The sequence below is a fragment of the Crocodylus siamensis genome, chromosome 11, assembly GCF_052110815.1.
Source record: "Crocodylus siamensis isolate JL-2025a chromosome 11, ASM5211081v1, whole genome shotgun sequence".
NCBI classification, from domain to species: Eukaryota; Metazoa; Chordata; order Crocodylia; family Crocodylidae; genus Crocodylus; species Crocodylus siamensis.
This window is the reverse complement of record NC_143405.1, coordinates 59,840,035-59,861,998: the sequence shown is the minus strand read 5'-3', so window position 1 is coordinate 59,861,998 and position 21,964 is coordinate 59,840,035. Positions and strand designations below refer to the sequence as shown.

Genomic DNA, 21,964 nt, shown 5'->3' with positions numbered 1-21,964 from the left:
TGAACTGAAGCAGGAACCCCTTTTAGCACCAATTAGTAGCAGGCTCCTATTCTCACTAAGGCCAAAACTAGACACGATCACTTAATAAAGGAAAGATTTTCAAAACTGCCCACAGGTTTCAGCAATACAAGTCTGCATGAAGTCGGTGGGATGTGTTCCTAAAGCCCTTGGTTCCCACTGAAAATTTCCCCTACACAGACAAACTTTCCCTTCCTTAGGCCATATTCAGTATCAATGAGGTGAGGTATAGTTTTGTTTTTATTTTTTTTATTTTTTTTATTAAAGTCAAACCCTACAGGCAATTCAACCCCCATCAGTTCACAGCAGGGACATTTCACTTTGAGCCAGAAGCCTTTTTGAAATGGGTGAAGAAAATACAGAATGAAAAAGGCCTCTGTCTGCCTGAGATGCGCCTGCTGGGAACTAAATATGCGTTGAATAGTCTGTTCATGGATATCTGCTAATAAAAGTAAGGACCTGACTTTATTTCTTTGTTGATGTTTATATAACTTAAGGAGCAGAAAGAGCTGCATCTAGGAAATGTTGGGAATAGAAGACACGTACTGTAAATACTTTACTTCCTACACGCCCTGCCATGTTCTTACTGTTATTTGATGCTCAAGGGCTGGAGTGAAGCTCTGCACTTTAAAATAGCTGGGGTACCTTTTGTGTATGAGCATATAAAGAAATGACTGGAAAAAAAACAAATCTTGCTGTAGCACTGACAAAAAACTGGAAGCAATGTTGGTGAGTATCAAAGGGAAATTCCCCAGATTTAAAGCAACCCATTAAAAAGTAATCATAACAATAAATACCACTAGGCTACACTTCTCTTGTTGTCCTTTTAAAAAAAAAGTGAAAGTCAAATATTTCTGGTTTTAAGGCTTTTTCAAAGAAGTGTGCACTGGCACCAGTGTACTTGTGAGGTTACTTATTTCTGTTAACCCCACGTCCTAATCGACATCAGGTCTCTCCCCAAGAGGATTTACCAGTTGGACACAGCGAAGCACTGAGCCTTCAAACCCCATCCAACATATTTCACCTTAAAAAAAAAAGAAAGAAAGAAAGAAAGAAAATTTGGGAAAATCATCTCTTTGTTGTTCAACCAGAGCTTTGTGAAGGGGCCTTCAAAGCCGTTTAATGCCTCGTTATTCATATTATAAGGAAATGGTCATGTAAATACTAAAGACAACCTTGCACATCTCCTGTCCAAGTCTACAAACATTTTGTAAGTACATGGTCTTGACTGGCCTCACAGGGCCATGAACTGCAAGAACGGCATACGTCTAGGAATCGCCGATATAATTTTCAAAAGAAAGTCCATCACCGGTAATACACCATTTCAATATAATCCCTCCGTGCTGGGTGCACACTGAGAAAGTGGCCAGAGGACCCCATTATCTTTAAGTCGATTTTTGAAAGACAAGAGGACATAAGAAAAGTACAACACTGAAAGGGAAGTAAGAAAGTTTATCAGCCCGGTAGAGTACAAGGGAAGGAAAGCTGTGAAAAGCAAGGTGCACACACCCAACGATGGAAGGAATGAAGGGCTCTGAGGACATCTCAGAAGCATGCACCAAAACGCCCGCCGGCTTCATTTTTAACTCCTGTTGAACGCACAGTTTGGAAACTTTCATCCCCAGGAGCTTCTTCCATTCATTACTTAATGAAATTGCACCTGTAATGCAACCTAGAAGGGAGGTATACAAAATGAAGTAGCCATGCTCTCATTTTTCTGAAGCTGCAGTGAGACAGCACACTACACAATGCAGCACATGTATCGGCCATAAAGTTATCGAGGCAGTTGTTTCGGTTGCCTGAATGCTGACTACAACCATGGCCTCTGGATGCAAATTACTGGCTTTTATAGGTTCCTAAAAACATTTCACTGTGTCTGCTGAACAATGTGGGAGTTGTAGGAAGGGCCCAACGACAGCAATGATGTAATTAAAAGCCATGAGTGGAAAAAAACCCATTAGATTCCTTCTTCCAGACACAAAAACTGGTGAAAATTGTACTTTTTAAAAAAGAGTTTAAAAGGGAATGTCAAAGTAAATAATAAAAACCCCTCCTCTCCCCAAGTTTCAAATGGCTTTCCACTTCAATACCCATGAAACAAAAAGTGTGCATCATAACATTTCCCCAAGCTGTATATTTTTCCTAGGGATAACAAGATGCAGAAACTGTCCAACCCAAGACACAGAGGAGGAATTTGGCCCAGACTGGTAGTAACCACGTTACTACGTTCTCATGGTTGTCAGGGACCCATATGAAATGAATCAGTAGACATCCAAGTGAAGGGACATGTATATTATAAAGCTGCCTCGGATCCTGCCAGCAGTTTCAGACCAGGCCAAGGGGCAACTGTGGCAAGCACCAAGACTAAAACGAACACTCGACCATAGACGACCTCCATTCAGAGCAGCCCACTCCCCAGCCATCACTGCAGCAAACTCTGCACTGCAACTGCTTGGGCGGTTCTTGTCCTGTGAAAAGAGCATTTCATTTTCCACCTATGTCAGCCTAGTATCTTCTGCAAGTCTGGAACGTGATTAAGGCACAGTATGAATATACAAGGCTGGCACCAACATTTACTAGTATCAGAAATATGCTTGCATTAAGGGTTTTGTTTTTTCCACTACACCAATGCCACTCACAAACTACACTTAAATGCCTGCCTAATGCTTTTAAAACCAGGGGCGGGCAATTATTTCAGGCAGAGGGCCACTTACTGACTTTTGGCAAGCCATCAAGGGCTGCATGAGAGGCAGCTGGGGGCAGATAACTATTAATTTTCTAAATTTTTTAGGGGCCCCGTGGGCCGGATAGAACGGCCTGGCGGGCTGCATCCAGCCCACGGGCCGCATTTTGCCCACCCCTGGACTAAACCAATCTTCATGATAGTTTGGTAAGGCACTAAGGCAGATATATGTGATCTTATGTAACAAACTGTTGAGTTTAGCCAGAAGTTGTGCACCACTCACCCCTCTCACCAACACAGCATTATAGTCCTGCCTGCTTATGGCCGAGAAACTCATCCATGAAGACGACAGTCTTCTAAAATGTTTTAAACCTAGTTGGCAAAGAAATAATAATTAAAAAGACATGATCAAGGCAGAGAGGGCTGGATGAAATCCCCTGTACAAAAGCTAAACTGAAGGCGAGGAACTTGATACAAAAGGAATTCTAGTTTAGCATTTAATTAGCATTAAATCTTGGTTTTAGAAATTAACAAAAAAAACAAAAGTATCAACTGACAGCATATCTGGCAATGAATTCAGTGGCCCACATTAACCAGAGCTTGCAGCATATGCACCCCACTCACTTCCCTATTTTAAATGCATAACGATTATATTTGTGTTTGAACACATCTGGATGCGAGTTAGTCCTCTATACCCAATACAGGAACTTCCTATGATGGTACATTAACAGAGCATTCCAAGCACAGGCATGTTGCACAATGTTTCTCCAAGCATAAACTGTGGCCTCAAATAATCAAGGCTTTTTTTTTTGTCTTTTTTTTTTTTTTTTTTTGGAGAAATGATCAAACCGGGGGTGGGGACAGTACATCCTGCGTGAAACCGCATCCTGAACAAGCATCACCACGATTCACTGTAAATAAATACTCGCTCCTTGCAGCACTTCCGTCAACTGTCACTGCCTTGGCTCCAATCACCTTTCAAGTCCAAACAGGAAAGCAGAGAAAAGCGAGTGAGATGGCAGATATGAGGTTTAATTTGCTTTTCACTGCAGTTTTCATTGGTGGTACGCTTCCAATTCGCCGGGATTGCCAGCTGCCTGGAATCACTCCTGGACCCAGTTTTTTCCTGTTAACCTTCATAATTGTATTATTATGGGCAAGCCCACAAACTGTACTACAAACAGCGCAGCTTCTACCCTTTGTTCGATAAGCGGTCAGATTCAAACCCTGTCGCTCCAGACAGAACGGCAGGGGAGATTTGCTAAAGATCTTTGGTCACGTTTGTTTTACATCATTCAAGTCAGTTGCGGTTTTAAAAAAAACCCCAACCAAACAAAACAAAAAAAAATAAGCATGGAGGGGGTTAAAGCATGAAATAAATTTGACCTCAATTTTCTTGGAAACTTACAAATAATATATTTTCTATAAAAATTTGGGAAATTCCCCCCCAGTGCACAGTGTAAACCAGCAGTACAGAGTTTCAGATGCTTTGCTGCTACAGAGCACAACCACACAAAGAACATGAAAGTAGTTTGCAAGGGAGTTTTTGCTTGAGAGCGCAGGAGCAGTGAAAAACCTCACAAGCCCCAGTCAGACGGGGCATGATCCTGCCCCGGGGAGGTGAGAAACTGCCTTGTTCGTCAAGCCGGGGTTGGGTGGGGCATGCTGCAGTGCCCGGGATCCCCTTCCCACCGCCTCACAGATGCACAAATGGAGCAATTTAATTAATAAAAGTGAAAACGAAGCATTACATGTTGCAGCAAAGTATTATTAAAAGCTAAAATGTCTCAGAGGTTCCTATGAAGTCATGTTCTTACAATTCACTCGTAAGAATTTAAAGACAAAATTACATGCTTGGTAATCCTCTGGGGACTACACTTTTCTATGTGGCCCATTGTTTGTGTGTGATGCATGGCTTCGAGAAAGTGGCATTGTTAAAAGAGATCGTAAATCACAAAGAGGAAGTTCAACTTTTTTAGAAGTCTTATTCCAGACAGGGCTTCCCTCAGTTGCAGAGAACTGTGCATTTCTTTGAGCAAACAAATTTAGCATGGGACCCATGGTGCACACTGTAGGGTTTCCAAATTGCTCTGATGAACATCAGCATGTTTCCCCTACAGAGCCGCTCCAGACAAATGAGCATATTATGGCCTGCACTGCAGTCTTCGTATCAACCATTCCAAGAGCGATTCTTTTCCTAAGATAACCCTCCAAGAGATGATTTTCATATTAGAAGACGAGATAAATGGTAGCCTTTTTCCAGTGTCTTTCACAAAGTTTACCTGGTGCACTTTGTGTTCTTAGTTTGCACCGAGTGATGTTGTTAGTGTGGTTATATTTTAAGTGTCTTATATCAGAATTTGGGAGTGACCAGGGATCCGAGTAACTCCAGAAGAGACTCCAAACTCCACGAATACGGAGACACCAACCTGCACGCTCCATTTCAAAGCATGCAAAGCACCTAGTCTTTTGTCCTTTATCAGGAAGGTTACTGCTTTGAAGCTGAGTTTTGCATCCTGTGTGAGCTAAGAGAACTAACTCCATGGCGCTGCCCAATTACACCTCAAACCTTAAGTCAGATTTAAACAAAGGAAAAGCCATGATGCAACAGAATACAATAAAAATGTGCCAACATGCAGCTGACGACTTGTCAAAACCAAATCCTGCAAAGCCACTGGCAAGTGCAGACATTTATTCCTGCCTTTGAGCAGGATTTGAGCAAGGCTCTGTACTTGTGTCTTGAGTTCAAGCTGTAAAATCATGCAAAGCCAAACTGGGAAATGTGTTCGTTACTTTTGAAAGCCCATTTGATGCCAATGAGGCCTAATGATCAAACTATATCAAGCCTTTACATTGCCTGTTTAATCACCCTTAGGAGTCCCTGCCTGCTCAGTAGTTCTGAGAGCCAGGCAGCAGGTATCTTGAGCTGGGTCCCCAAAATAACGAGCCACTTCTCAAGATATACAGACCACGTGCTCGCAATCCCAACAATTTATAAATTAACCTATTAAGCATTTTAGTACATAGATAATTTTTGCTGTTCTATGTTGGAGTTGCCACATAACAGGTTTGTATTTGAAAACTATTAGTAAGATATTATATATTTTTTTTAATTTCAAACACAGGGGAGAACTTAAACAACAAAATTAAATCCTAATGGATTGCAAAGATACGTTACACTCTTTAAGGTGACGTGAAATATCATCTATCAGTACTTTTATGGCTACATTAATGTGTCGAACACTCTAGGACTTCCACGTCTATATTTCAGTGCTATAAATCAAGGTCAAACTGGGCCCAATCCTGAATCACTGAGAGATGGGTAGGATTGTCTCCATGCACAGGAAGCTCTGGGTACTGATCGATAAAGTACACTTTTCAAAGTAGTCAAGATAATTTTTCTGAGAAGAATGAATACAAAAACAACCAGATTGCAAGAACTAATTTCTCAATCTTGCACATGCCATGTAAGATTTCCAACTTGCGTATTCAGGAGATCCATCCAGTGGGCATAATTACCATAAATGATCTTAAACTGAAGCATCCAAGTGCAAAGGTCCACTGGCTCAATGGACATTTTAAATAATTTCTCTAACTTGACTTTAACATGAATACAGTCCGTTCAAGCTGACAACTTTGACCCATAACATTTTTAGGCCCATGTTGGATCTTTAACAACCACAGCCTGTCGTGGATATAGGTAATCTATGCACTTGGAAGATGAGCTAGTCTGGAAGGGCCATCTGGATCCCAGCCCTGCTGAATTACCCACCAATAGCACGTGCAGTGAAATCTGACCATCTTGCCGGCTTTCTCAAGCGATGTAGGAACTTCTCCAAAAACAGTGGAGAAGCTAGAGATCAAGCAAGTTCTCTTCTCTAGAGCAGGCCCAGGGCTTGGGAAAGCACTTCATGATTTTGGACTACTGCGGTCATCTTTTAAACAGGTGATGTTTATCAGAGCAAGTGAAACTCATGCTTTATGGATTGATTTAAATTAGAAAGGAATGAAAATGTTGTTTAAATTATCCATTTTAAGCTTGTTTTGCCTTGGTACTTTTTATTTTCTTAAAGGTTAATTCTCATCGGTCACTGACTTGGATAAAGACAGCCATTCTATTTAATGTAGTATTACTTTCTGCTTAGCCAGAAGATGCACAAAACGATGCATAAATTATCAAACAGATTAACATGCATTCATATCGACTCATTTTTATTATGTTAAGCGGCAAATGTTTCCTTTTTATTTTACTAGCCATTATTACTTTTTTTTTTTTGTGATGTGTGTCAAGTGCTATTTGAATGGAAACTACAGTCCAACAAAAATGCAAAACAACAGCATCTTAAAAATGCTTATCAAGTTGAAATTAAATAAAGCTACTTAAATATTCTGGATATACAATAAAAAAAGTAAAGTTTATCTAAATGTATTTTGCATTTGAAAATGGTTTATTATCTGTAGCGAGGGAACTGAACTGATTACCTGATGGGGCCCTTTCAGACACTGGAACTAACAGATCTCATCCTTTCACACCGATCTTTTATTTATAGGTTGGAAGAGGAAAACACACCTCTTGATTTTTCAACCCAGTTGGTTTCTCCACTTTGAATGCAGAGCAATGCAACTGAACCGTCGGCACAAACAAACAAAAAACCCCTCTTTCTGCACCTGCACAAGATGCTACCGCAATTAAAGTGGGTTTTCCCACTTTGAACTCTAGTTCCAGGTGCTTCACCAGTGACTTCCTCCAGCGCAGTGATCTGACTTTAAAAAATATATATATTGAGAAGCGAAAAGTATCGTATGTTCATTCAATTTATTTCAATATGGCATAAACAGTTGATATAAGTGCATCATAACTTTTACAGAATTTTTTTAAAAGAAACATACAACTTAAAAAAGTGACGTAGAACAAAAAATCCCTAGTTTTTAGCATTTTTTTTAAATCAATTATTTTTCTTCTCTCCTTCTCATATTTAAGTTCCATGTTTGAATGCAAGGTCTTACCCAGAACAGCAGAGTCACAAGAATTAAAGAGAGGGGGAAAAAAGCCTTCAGGGAAGGGTTTAAAATCAAAGAAATGTTAAACTAGATAGATTTCAGTATCGGAGTATCCTGGGCCCAAAGTTTCGGCCCATCTGCAGTCTCAGGGCTCTGTCTGCATTGCAAAGATGCTGAATGAAGCAAACTACATACAGTGTATTAGCAGCTCGTCTCTATGGTCTCCCCGTCGGGTTGGTATTAGCAGACTGCCCTTGCCTCCTAGGGGAAAAAAAACTGCCTGGTACAGGCACACGATGCATCCTTCCTTCTAATGGGGTGACACCCAATTTGTCCAGACCTCGCTTTTGCACCCTCCTGACAAAAGGGGCTTTAAAAAAAAGACAGCTGGCAGACATACTAGCCACCCAGGGGCTGCTCGGGTCCGTTTCATCCCATACTTTGGTACACAGATATCACATTTCGGTTGGCAGGATGAGAATCGGATGCTGAAAACTATTCAAATGGCTCTTCATACATGAAATATTTTAACCAGAGCACTGACATCTGGGCAGAGCCAGGACGATGGCATATTGCTTCTCTGCCTAGAACAGAGAGATACACATGCAGAGCAAGGGCTGGGGGCTGGAAGAACAGTGCAGCTGCAGAGACCAGCGTATTACTAAGCTCTGTGGTAGCTATGAAAAGGCCCTGACATTTGTGAACCTTTCTGCAACACATTCCCACAATATCAGGACACACACACACACACACACTCTTCAAATTTAGGGGTCATCACCACAGAAATCAACTTCTCATATTACATTCTGCAATGGACCCCGGGGGCGAAAAAAAAAAATGAATATGGGAAAAAAAGAAAAAAAAAGAGAGAGAGACCCTCTATTGATGAAGAAATCTTGACCACGCAATCTGAGGACTATCACTGGCATTTCTCTCTGCCTTTTTCCCCTCTCAGATCTATTGTATATGAACTGCCATTTGATTAGATAAATATTCATCAAAAGTATTTTTGGAAAAAAAGCTAGATGATAATAAAGTAAAACAAAGTCAAGAGAAAAAAACAAATCTGGGGAACATGTGGTAAGCACAACTTTTATAAAGCCCCGGAGGGTTACCCCCAGCACAGAACGTAGCATTTCTTTCCCTGGGTGTTTACAAATCCAGACTTTCAGTGAAACCCTTTAACAGCAACCCTTAAAGCCTGCACACTGAATAATACCTTTTTGGCATTTCCTTTCAGCTAACAAAAAAGCACAATTGCAAATAAATAGCGTCTAAATTTATTCGCACTACATCACACAGGCAGGACTTCAAGAAAGCATGGGACCTTACATGGAATTGGCACAAGGAATATATAATTTATCCTGCTCTGTACATTTAGATACAATGCCGCATAATTATATTTTGTAGTAGTCTGGGGCCCAATTCTGCCAATCTTGCACACACTGTGAACTACCTTACTGCAAGAAGTGTATGGGACTATTGGCACAGTATGGTATTGAGTAGGGTGAGTAAGATTAACAGACTCAGCTCTCACTTTCACTAGAAGACTTAAAATAGAAAAACAGATTTATTACAAGGCCAATTTTAACTCAGGCTCTGTTTATTTTGTAATGCTAAACAAATATGTGCAGAATAAAACTCTGGTTATTTTTCCGCCGTTACAGCATATATGATTTAGAATCTGCTCGAGTAAATGTCTGCTGAGGCAGAACTTTATAAATGGATAAAGAATAGGGACACAATATATGACACACTCCTGCTTACCCACAGACAATCTTCTATGCAACTTTCCTTACTGTACAATAGCTTATTGCAAATGAGTGAAGCTGTCTCTAATGCCATACAAATTTGGATATCAGCTGTCCTATGCAAATTTGACTCTAATTATGTATGCATTACTGAGCTATGAAATAAGTCAGTGTTGTGGTATGTGAATACACATCCCGCTCTTGTTTTTGAGCATAATAGTTTTCAGTGTCTGCAGAGCATTCGTATCCTGTGGACTTCTTTAAAGGGGAAAAAAAAAAAAAGCCCCTTCTTTTCCAATTCTTAATTAAAATTAAGAAAAGGCAGTGCTTCCTTTATGAAAATCCTATCTTAAAAGCAACATATATTCTCCCTCCAAAAGGCTCTGGAGTAGGAACTGAAGGACTGTATATTATATTGTACAATGGATTAGCTTCCCAAAAAAAGGGTGAACAATAAACAAACAATTACCCCAAACATTTTGGTGAGCTAATTATGTACTCTGCGAGAAGTAATTGTATCCTTATACACACATTTTATGTTTTGGGCACTTCTATTTCATGTCCCTTGACACCTTTTCCAATAATCCATCTACTTTATATTGGAAAGCCTCACATGAATAAAACTTTATGGCACTACAGGCATTTAGCCTTCCACTGACATTCCTGGCCTGTTCAATTCTGCAATTCAATCAAAATCAAATCTCAAAATCCTCTTGTCAGCCAGCACTGCTTTCATATGCCCGAGCCTTGTGTAAGGATAACTGCATCCAATCTTTCCCCCAAGCAGTGCTTATATTGTTTTATTACAGTTCAATGAGTGGAGTTCAAAATTACATGCAGCTGCCTACTACTGTGGTCTGTCTGTGTTACGCATGGACACGAGTATTGCCCACCAGGCTTGAAATCATTCACTTACTGGTCTGGCAAGAAAGACTGTGAGCACTTCATTGTATGGAAGAACATCCTGCCTGCTAGATCTAAAGAGGGTGATGTTAACAGATCAGTCCCTTTATAAAAGGATTGTGAAAGCCCTATGAAATGCAACTCAAACGTGCTCAATGTTAAGCATGTGGCTACTGCACATAAAAGCAAAGATAAACCTCAACATGCACTACTCATTCTCAGAAAGCTTGTGAAGGAAGATAAAGGACTAGAGAATAAAAGGCATCTTATAGAGTTTTTATATGCGTTTTAAATGATGAAGCTTCATTTAGACAGTTTTTATCTCTTCCCCCCCCATAATCTTTTCACTGAAACAAAAGGACAAAACACAAAGCTAATTAAATACAATTTAATCAGATGAACAATGCAGCAATTCAAAATCCAATAGCTTAAAAACTCTTGCTAGCGATAGCAGCTGTACAGCGTAGTTGTAGGGAGAGATAGCATCAGTACCGAACAGGATTTCAATCTGACGCTCGCAGGGGGCTGGAAGTAAAGCAAGTGTCAAGAGGCTCCCCCCCTCCCCACCTCCCACCCTAAAACCATAGCTAGGAGGAAGCAATAGATATTAACTAAAGAAAAGCAGCCCAGGTGACTAAATATTGTCAAACCAGGTAATATTAATATCGTGTGAACTTGCATGGCCTAATGTGCGTACTAACTCCATGCTCACTCACTGTATGGATGAAATTTTACTGGCAATACAACAAACTTACCGTTCCTAAAGGTTAACACACTGGCTGCTGTTTCATCGTTTAGGGGTAGTTTATACTTCGCTTGCCATCAACATTTCCCAGTTTTACAATAATGATCAAAATTGAAAGAAAAACCCCTTGTATCAAAGGCTATTCGTCAGATATGCTGCCATGACTAAATCCTGCAAGACCAGCGAGTGAGATAACAGAAGCAATACACATAGACAGGCATCCCACTGAGAAAAAGCTCTCCTTGAGATGAACCCCATTGCCTTTCAACGTGTAGGTCTGAAAACCAAGTTAACCACACAGCAAACTGTCTGCCAGCAAAAGTAACGCAGAACTACTTGTCCAAGAGTCAAGCTCGGGTGCCTCTGGAAAGTAAACAAAAAAACCACTGGCATGCCTATGTGGACAACTGCCTGTGCAAGCGGTCAAAGAGATGGCTACCAAGCCATTGGTACCTGCAGTGACCAGATCTGGATGCACCGTTGCAATAAGCTGGCTTGCATATCAGGTATGCAACGACCCCTACACAACTGTTGTAAGCACGTGTCCAAAACCAGGTTGTACATCACACAGATCCTCATACCATTTCACTGCTACAGATGCAACACAAAGGCAATTAGGGCCTCTCTCTCATTGTGCCTCTATTCCATTATATGGGACCAAGGATCCAGGGCAGTGCTCAAATTACTACAGCACAAGAGAAAAAGACTGGGAAATTAAAGTATTTACTTGTAAACGGGTCGGCTTGTCCAGCAGAAGATGGAGCCATGTTTCAAAAAGATGAAGGAAACTATAGCATCCTGCTATTTCAATCACGCTTTCCCATCACAAGCTCCTCGTTGACCAGCCCCAACACGGGCACAAGCAAGGGCAAAGGCTTCCATGGGCCAAATCCAGCCCAAGGCCACATGTTCCCAACTCCCGACCTATATTAATCAAGGTCCTCCACTAATCCTTCCCCAGAGTAGCTGAAGTAACAAATTACTCAAAATCAGCACCTTCTACTGGACATCTAAAGATGCACTTATGGCGAGTAGTTAAATCTGACCACTTGAAGGAGAGTTCAAAAATGTGGTCCAACTCTAGAGGATACATGCTCTCACTAGTTAGAAATTATTTACCTAATTCTTACCCATATTAGCTAAACTGAAAGACAGGAGAAATTTTCCAAGACAACCTTTGTTGTTCCCCCAGTAAGACCCCGTTGCTGCATCTTGGATATCTCTGCTCCACCTGTTTTTTGTACTCAGCCAGCCCTTCTATCTGGGGATATCAGGGTGTTTTACAAACACTAGGCCAAGAAATGTGGAAGGCACTGGTGGTAACATGCCTTTCTATTATAATCTAAGCAGGCAAAGCACGAGGGACCACTCAACATCTACACTGACCGGTACCTTTTCTCTTAAAGTGCTTGTAGCCTAGGAGAAGTTAGGTGAACACTTGAATAATGGTCTCACAACCTGCAAGCCAGGTAACTGTTAGCCCAGGTTTACACAGGGGGAATTTAGGCAAAAGAGATGAAGGAACTTGCCCAAGGACGTACAGCAAAGCTTGTGACACTGCTGGGAAAAAAGCAGCAACCTTCAGATTCAGGGCTAAGCCTCGGCGCCACATGCACACCTACACCGGCCATCCTTTATATTTTGGGGTTTCACAATCCCACCTCTGTGGGCTAAGGCGGTGAAACCCGGAGGTCCTGCCACCTACACTTCAGTATGGAAGGGGAAAAGGTGGCTATGCAGAGCGCTGGTGGCTGAGGAGTTGCCTCAGCATCTGCTTCTCCAAATATAACAGCAAATCCTACTTCCATGGGGAGCCCCTGCCAGAGCCTTTCCCCGTACCCCGTGTGAGTTGCTGTTTCCCTCGGACAATGAGCGGATAAAGCTTCCTGATGCTGCCTCAAAAAGCAAAGCCAGGATTTATAGCATCTGGACAAAGCTATCTAACTCTGGAGTCCACCCCTTGGCAAAGCAAATATTTACATTTGGAGAATAAAAGACTAATGAAAGGTTGTTATAACCTTTCCACTCCCTCCTTTCTCTCTCGCCACTCACATCCCCACCAAAACACACCTCCTCCCTCCTTGGTAATCTTTTTAGAAAGCACAGCAATTTTGCAACATTCTTCCTCTCTCTCTCTCTTTTTTGGCAAAACGACTATTAAAAAAAATAGGATGTGTTACAAGCCCTCAATGTACGATGACACAGCATGGGAACATATTGCTGCACATCCTTTACAGAATTACATCCAAAAAAACTACGTTAAAAAAAAAAATGTTAAGGTTGCAAAATCTAGCACTCAAAGTTAGGCAATGGCAGGATTTAGCTTGCCCAAGCAACCTGAATTTGGCCCCTTCCTGCATGTATGCATTAGGAGAAAGTCTTCAGTTATATGATCACACGCTATTCCCCACCACAATAGGGCCTCCATTTCATTCACTGACTAGGGTACTTATTCAAGATCTTTTTTTTTTTAATCCTTATAAAATGTGCCAGGCCTTATTTGATGATACACAGCATCCAAACCTTGCACTAAATACAAAACCATTACATTTCCTCATGGGCATGTTGCTGGCATTCATTATAGCACCCATGCTTCACAACATCAATTTATTTATCTTCACCTGATCTCAGGGCCATTTGGTGGCATTATCCCCGTTATACAGCTGGGAAACTGATGCACTAAAGAAATTTAAGGCCATAAAGGTGTTTGCCCAATCTGAGATGTCTCGGATCTGGCTGGTTTTAAGCATCCTAGCAGGTTGCACATTCAAAGCACAGCCCCAGCTGACTACAGTTGCATGCACTCAGCACTTCAGAAAACTAGACCCCAGGTGTCCCCAGAAATGAGGAACATGCAACTCGTGGCCAACCAAAATGTTTGCCGCTGAAGTGACTTGCAGAGCCTCCAATATTGCATCTCGGGGAAAACCAGCTTGTTCAGCTAATTAAGTAATATTTTATGGTGTATACATACAAGGAACCTGATTTCAAGTTGCATGGCTATTTCTTAAGTTTTCCATGCTCTTGATGTTCTTTTAATTGTAATTAAATGTTAAGAAACAAACATTCCATCATAAGAAACCATGATAAACCCCAATTTCAGCCATCTGCCAAGTCTCCACTGCGCAGACCTCCACTACTTGAGCCAGAGTAACAACAGTAGGACACCACCACCATCCTCCTGGCAGACGGTCACTAGAGCTATGCAAGAGTGAGTTTCACCAGTGTTTGGTGATAGCAGGCGAGCAATGAAGTTCAGGACTTCTGGGGTCCGTTTCAAACTGTGCAGAGGAATACATGTCCTGGTGGCTGCAGACATCTCTGGCCCCATGTGCACCAAGCCTGTGTCTTCTACCCTCTCTGCACCTTGGCAAGCTCCCACGCATCTCCATTTGTGTCAACGGCACTTGAACACATAGATGGTTTTACTCAGCCTCGTGCTTCCAACACACCGGGACTCCTTTGTATTGCATGGTACTTTCATTGCAAATAATGCATTATAGCTCTAATTGGTTTTCTATGCTGTTGCAAATCACGCCAGGGCCTTACTGACACTGATATACTACGGTAATGGACCCAAGATAAATGCCAGCATCAGCAGATCTGGCACCTGCCAGATATTAAAAAAAACCCCAAAGCAATTAAAACCTATGACCAAGTGTTGTTCTATCATTACAGTTATTATTGGCTTAATTGTTTTGAGACAGGAACTGAGAGACTGCTCAGCCAGGTCAATTCAGACACACTCAAGAGACTGGTCAAACCACCAAATATCCATGCATTTGCTCTACAGACTCAATCAGCTGTAATCAAAGTCAGAGGAGTCTTTCTATTGACTTTCTTGGGAGTTTGGTCAGGCATTAGGGAAACAACACATGTGATATGTTTTCGGTTGCAACTTTATGCAGGAATGTGATTTTGGGTATTAAGGGAGCCACAGACACGTATACATTTGCCACGGGCTGCACCTGGGGACTGTTTTCAACTTGAAACAAAGCATTTTCACATCAGATGCTGTTCACAAGGTAGAAGATACTTAGTTGTCATTAATGACCAAGCATTATCTCGACTGTTGAGGGACAGGGGGCCTAATGGGGAAGCTGTGAAATGTCACATTTGTGCCACATCCTACAGAACCCTTCATCTTTTCCAGTATTTTGCATTCTCCTCTGTCACAAGTTATTAATAAAAAGGTTTTGACAGTTAATACACTTTGTGCTAATATATCAGTGTATGTTCTCTTTTACTAGGCAGGTGTTTACGTGGACTTCCCTGCTACAGCAATAAGGAAAACGTACAAATGTTGCTAATTCGGAGACATAAAAATACCTGATTTAGTACATCTCCAAACCTAAAAACAGGCTATTAACACAAGAAATATAATTGGCACGAAGGATTAAACCAAGTGAGGTGCTTGCAGTGTAGCTGCTGTGACAGTAGCCATCACTAAAAAGAGCTGCAAAAGCCAGAAGGAAGGAGTTAACCTTTATTGAAACGGCATCGAACAGAAGTTGCTGCTTCAGTTATTGCTGTACAGATACTGTAGCAAGCAGTATCAGTCTTAACAGAAGATCATTACCTACAGACTTCTCAATGCAGCAATGGTCAAATCTAAAGCACTGCCCTTTAAATGTGGGTAACAACCAACACCAGGTACACAAGAAAATCTGGAGGAACAGGAAACTAAAGAGAACTATTTCTGAAATGTAAATGAGGTTCTGTTGCTTTCATTTCATTATTGCAGTAGCACTGATGCTGAGATGATGTTTCCATCTGTGATTTTCAGGACAGGATATCAGCCATTTCAGACTGCATCCGTCAGAAACTAGACAGACAAGCTACTCAAGATCTTTATATATATTTAAAATCATTTAAAAGCTATCAGACCATGTTTTAGACAGAGTTCATAAAAAGTGAACGGGGTACTTCTGGGACAATTTTCCAGTGATAAATAGCTTTATTTCTGAAGGGCCAGTTTACTGGGAGTTATAACTTGAATTGGAATAAATATTTTTAACAGTGGTTTGACTATTATTGTATTATTTAATGACCAAATTCTTACTCCTGTGAACAGTCCTTACACTAGCAAGAAAAAAAAAAAAGCATGCCGAAGAAGTGCCCACATTTGTAAATGGACAATTGTACACAGGACCAATTTTTAAAATGCATTTAAATCCAATTTAAAAAGGCTAATACTTGTTAGATCACGTGGGAACTTCTGAAAGTTTTCCCACAGGCGAGACTCAGTGCATTGTATCATATATGCATGTGTATATGCACGCAAGCACATGAGTGCAAGCATTTACATATATACACATTAGCGTTTAGACACACATACATATAGATTAGGCACACGCTTTTGCCATTTTCTCCATTCTGGAACTTCCTGCTCATTTAACACTATAAAATGCCGAAGATGAAGATGCAAGCACAGGTTTGATTAGAAAATGACAACACATCAATCCCAATGCAGATGATACCAATCGCTGGGAAGGATGCCTGCAAAAATCCAACTTGGAAGACACTTGTATTTCTTTACAGTTCTCTAATCCCAGAGAGCACCCTTCACTCACGCATATTTATCCCAGATAATCTCACAAGAAGCAATGTTAACACATTGTGGTAGCACCATGATAACATGGTCTCCCCCATGTTATGTTAATACATGCCACTAGGAAAATAATGATTTCCCCAATAAAGGCTGCTACATAGAAACACTTGCAACAACACATAGGTTCGCAAAGAACTGTGGGCACGATGCATTACCTCGGTCCATAGCCTGCCACTGGATAAGCAAAGCAACTGCTTCAGGAAGTCCGAGTTACATTAAAGGGCAGAATTTGGCTTCTGATCCTGCGTGAGAGGGAATAGTTCAGCATTGAAAGGAAGGAGTTAAGGGTGGTTTTGCAGCCTTAACCCAGTACTGCTGGGGGTGGGGGGCATGGGGCAGGGGGGAAACATGCACTGTGCCATTTTGCTAATATTTCTATTAGTAAATTCCAGCTATATCAAAGCAAAGAAAAGGGACCTGGGGACAAAGACGCAGCTAAACCCCAGTCAAAGGGAGTGCAATCAAAATGTGTGAGAACAGAGATTCCTTTTTTTTTTTTTTGTCGGTGAAATTTATTTGCAGGTACTTTTCCCTGAGGTTTCCTCTATGCCTTCCCTCGTCTTTCTTCCTTTAGCTCAGAAGGATTGCTACACACTAACTTGCACGGGTAGAGGGAAGATCACTATTGTGCTACATGTTTTCTCACAGCAGAGCCCAACTAGCATTGGCTATGTATCCAGCGCTGCAAGCCAATTTCAAGAAAAAGAGTTCAACCCTTTCCTTTCTCTCCATTTTTTGCAATCTCTCCCAGGCACCACAGTTCCATAAAGCAGCTCTCCTACCATCCCAATATTTTACACTAAACCTTTTACTAAAGGACTTGCTATTATAATGCTATCTCATTGCTATGAGATTATTCCTGAACCACATCAAACCACACAATGCTCTCGCAGGCAAAAATGCTGTCTCAAGAAAGAGGCACAACGTGGATTACTTTAGTCTGGCTATTTAAAGAGCATTTTTACATTTCAGTTGAAAGTACGGCAATGTTGCAGTGTTCCCCTACCGCCACCCCCTTCCCAAGGGCAACCTGGTGTCTATGTGGATTAAACACACATGCACCAACATTTGTGACTTCTAATTACATTCCTGGAATTATCCAATTGTTATCACCTCTTAAACCGACAAAATACAAACACTTTATCAGAATAATTCCAGATAATCGTCGCTTTCATCTCATGTCTTTCAAATACTTCAGAGATATCGACCTGAAATTCATCACAAAGTGTTAAAAGAAAACTCTGCTAACTCAGTTCTGTACGATGCATCTAAAAATCCTAACCAAATCCAGCACTTGTCTTCTCATTTTGTTGCACAGACTAAGAAAGACTAACCAGACATCCTTATTCAAATGAAACTATAAATAATTTTTATCATTTTTTGTCTCCAGCCTGTAGAAACCCCACCCCAGAGTGAACACAAGCTTAAAGCAATCTCTTCCAATGGACCATTTTACTTATTCGAACAATTTCTTACCCAAATTACACAGGTATAATTATTTTGACACTGTAATGAAAAGAAAATGGGATTTGGGCACTGTGGGTTTATCTAATAACACTATTCCTTGCCAGACTTCACAGCACTGACAATCACAAAGAACCCTGTCCATTGCAATAGGAAATATTTGATTTTACTGTAGGAACATTATTTATTTTCACCAAGTTGCTATTATCAGAAAGGATATGATAGCTGAATAATAAAAATGAAATCAAGAAATTCTGGTGTTTCAAGGCTTTATTTTTTTCTGCTCTCACTTTTGACATTTTCTTCCCCTGGAGAGACAAGATAAAGTGCTGTCATAAATGGGTGACTTTTCTTGTCAAATGACAGATTTGATTCTCCATGGCAACCACAAATCAAGGTGCTAGTCTGAATTAAAGCTTCTCTTAAAAGGCGTCTTTATGTTTATAAAATGAATTTAAATTAAATGGGTATTAGGTACAGTTTTTTACCTCAATTTATTTATTGACTAAGGAGCTCTGTACTTCATGTAGCATATTTGCATTTTAAGGAAAGACAACATATTGTACTGGCAGATGCACAAACAAAGCAAGTTACAAGGTCATGCTACATATACTAGTTTACAGTACTATGAATGGTATACAGATGGACAGCAAGCAGTTAAGAGGTACTTAAATACTGGAAAAAGCACAAAAATTACCTACGGAGTAACAGATGAAGGAAATCTCTCCTCATCTCGTAACACTGCTTTCTTCCACACACAGTTAATAAAGAGTCGTGTAATTGTCACAAACAGAATGCCAAAAGAAAAAAAATATATAATCAGATGCTTCATTCTGTGCCCTTATGCAATCTTACTCTAGATCATGATATGCTGTTACCATGCTTATTTACCTTCATTTTAAAATATCTGCATTTCAAACAGGTTTCCAACTTTAAATGCCTTAAAAAATGTATACTGCTCACTTTTCAGGAGGTCACTTAACTGAGATGCAGACACATTTCGCATTAAAGACGATGAATAAATAAATGCCTCTTAAGAGGTCCACAATCAAGCTACCTTATTATCCACTTTAAAAGAAACAAACAAACAAACAAGGAAGACGTCTTGTCTGTGATACTATTCTTCTGGTTCACATCTAAAACCGAGAAGTTGAAAAATCATTCTGTATCTTTAAGTCTTTAAATATTTTAAATTTGGCTAAAATCATGTGTCTATGCGGGGGGGGGGAGAGAGAGAGACAGAGAGAGAGAGAGAGAGGGAGGGAGGGAGGGAGAGGGAGAGGGAGACAGACAGACAGACACACAGAGGGAAAAAGGCACTTTCAAAGATTCAAGTCATATTTTAAATTTGAAAATATTGCTCATTTTCTAGTGGCACATTCACACCCCAGAAGACTGTTGCTCTTTATCTGACACCCATATACAATGCAAATCCCACAGACCAGCCGATCGGACATATTTAATATAAGCCAAATAAGAGAAAACTACAAGTTGCTTCAGCACATACTGTTGGTTTCTGGAGTCAAGTGGCTCCATATCCACTGCCCTTGTAAGCTCTGCCAAATTTGATTTTAAGCTTCCTGGAGTTAAAGACGGTTTATGCAGTATTAACACAAGATCTCTGCACACATTTCCCCAGTTATTACATCGACTTTTATCCAAAATTACAATTCTGAGCAGCAGAGAAAGCTTCCCTTGCACCCAGGAGGAAAGATGGACAATACATCTTCATTTCGGCTGCAATATGTGCGAGACTGACACGCTTCTTGTTTTGCTGTAGAGCTGTGACTCACTTTGTTCCCTTTAACTTAGAGGAGATGTGATAAACTGGGGTCTAAAAGTTACAAGCCTGTGTACAAAGCAGGTTTTACCTTATCAGGCTTCACACATGCAGGTTTCTCATTAAAAGTACAATGGCTTTTGTTCCACGTTGAGGTGAGAGGGGGAGGAAGGGAACGCACGCCAGGGTGGGATGCATTGCCCACGCTAAGGAAAAACCTACGTCCTCGCAAGAAGCTTCTGGGCCGGTAGGAGAAGTAGATGCATCTGCATGCGGACCATGGAGAGCAAGTGTCTGACACCAGCCCACACGCGCCCCAATCTCTGCAGGCAGTCTCAGGGAGACGAGTGGGATCCCCTGCAGAACATGGTCTTATCTGGCACAAAGAAAAGACATCGCTATTTGGCTCGCTACTGAGCACTAACCGCCTCAGGGTTTTGTTAGATCATATAAGAGCAGAGCCAAGGCTTTAGGAAACCCAGACTTCTCCTTCCAGCAGAACTGAATTAAATCTGCATTGTTCAGATCTGAGCAGGCACCTGAAGGAGAGCAGGATTTACCGCGCGGCACTTAGTTAGGCTGACCGCTTAGATCAAGGAGGTTCTGTGGCTGCGTTATGCAGAAAAACCCGACGGGAAGATGAAAGCGGGCTTCTGCAGCCTCCCAATCTGCGATGGCCGCTGAGCACTGTCCTGAGAACCGCACGTAAAAGGCACGCCCGCAAACGCGCTACAACTACCGCTGCGGTGATTTTCAGGTTCCCGAGTACTACCCCTCTACAGCACTCGAGTAATGGTCATTAGCCAATATCACAATCCTGTGTAGCCTAATCCTCTAAATCCAGTGGAGTTTGGCACAGCATCCAGCTTTCCGCTGCAAGGAAGCTCAAACAGAGCTAGTCAGGAATCCTTATTCTCACTTCTCATAAGCACTGACCCTGCTTTTCAGAAGAATGCACTGCAGCTCCCTGACATTAAGAAGGCCTCTTCATAACACAGAAACATCACTATCTCATATTGACAGTTTTTGACTCGAATACTCCACCTTAAGAATTGAAAAAATAATAGAGTTAGGTCTCTCTGAACCAGCATGTAAACATTTGCTACATAAAATCAGGAGACACTTTGCTAATGTTCTACTGTATAAGTAAAAGTCTCATTAAAATAAGCCTGACCCATAACAGCAATGTGAATTTTATTAGCGAGGCAACTGAATTTCTCCGATTTTTTTATTGTTAAAAATAAGGAAAGCAAGATTACCTATTTCACTCCAGCTGTAATCCGATCACAATGTTTATATGCGCCCATCACAGAGCCATATAAATTAAGTCCCACGGAGTACTCAAGAAAATAAAATATGGTTAACTTCAAACAACACCTTCAGTCCAACTCCTGAAAATCCTTGGCACTTCTTGTAACACGCTTTGGTACACTGGAGGCTGAAAAACAGCCCGATTACGGGGCCAACCTTGCATTTTTGGGGAAAACTCCAAGGACAAATATGACGCTCTGTGGAAAAGGATAACTACAGGAACGAAGCCCGACACATCCATCTGGGACTTTTAAACACCAAGAGACACTTCTGCATGTGTGCCTTTGTGGGAATTCCCTAGCGGGACAGGCAGGCAGAGGAAGACACCCATACCCCATACATGAAACGTGTACTGCGCAACGCCAACTAACAGCCCCTGATAGCAAAGAGGCACATTCGCATCCTGCAGTTTAGTCAAGAACTGGATATTTTTTGAGGATTTCAGTGCCAGCTGCTAATATAAGGATGGAGGTCCCAGAAATGGGAACAGGAGTAGGAGAATCAAATGCCTCAAGTAAAACCTGCCGCAGCTAAAATGATTACTAAATCATACGTGGCACCTCCACGGACGCAAAACCTCACACCGCAAAGCCATTTGGAACAAGTCAACAGCCAAGTTTATAGCTTTTCTACACGGACAGCTTTGGATTACAGTAGGAAAGTAGAGGATAAAGATAAAATTGTACTTGTTAGAGCA

At 41.1% G+C, this 21,964-nt stretch overlaps 1 protein-coding gene across 9 annotated transcripts in view; it reads right to left on the bottom strand.

The window, feature by feature from the left end:
• Positions 1-21,964, bottom strand: part of FOXP1 (forkhead box P1) — a 442,295-nt gene that overhangs the window by 341,564 nt on the left and 78,767 nt on the right. The window contains exon 3 of one of the 9 annotated variants that reach the window (XM_090021541.1): positions 2,985-3,073. The exons of the other annotated variants lie outside the window; for them this stretch is intronic. The gene's annotated coding sequence lies outside the window, so the exon portion shown is untranslated. The remainder of the gene's footprint in view (positions 1-2,984; positions 3,074-21,964) is intronic. 9 annotated transcript variants of the gene reach the window in all.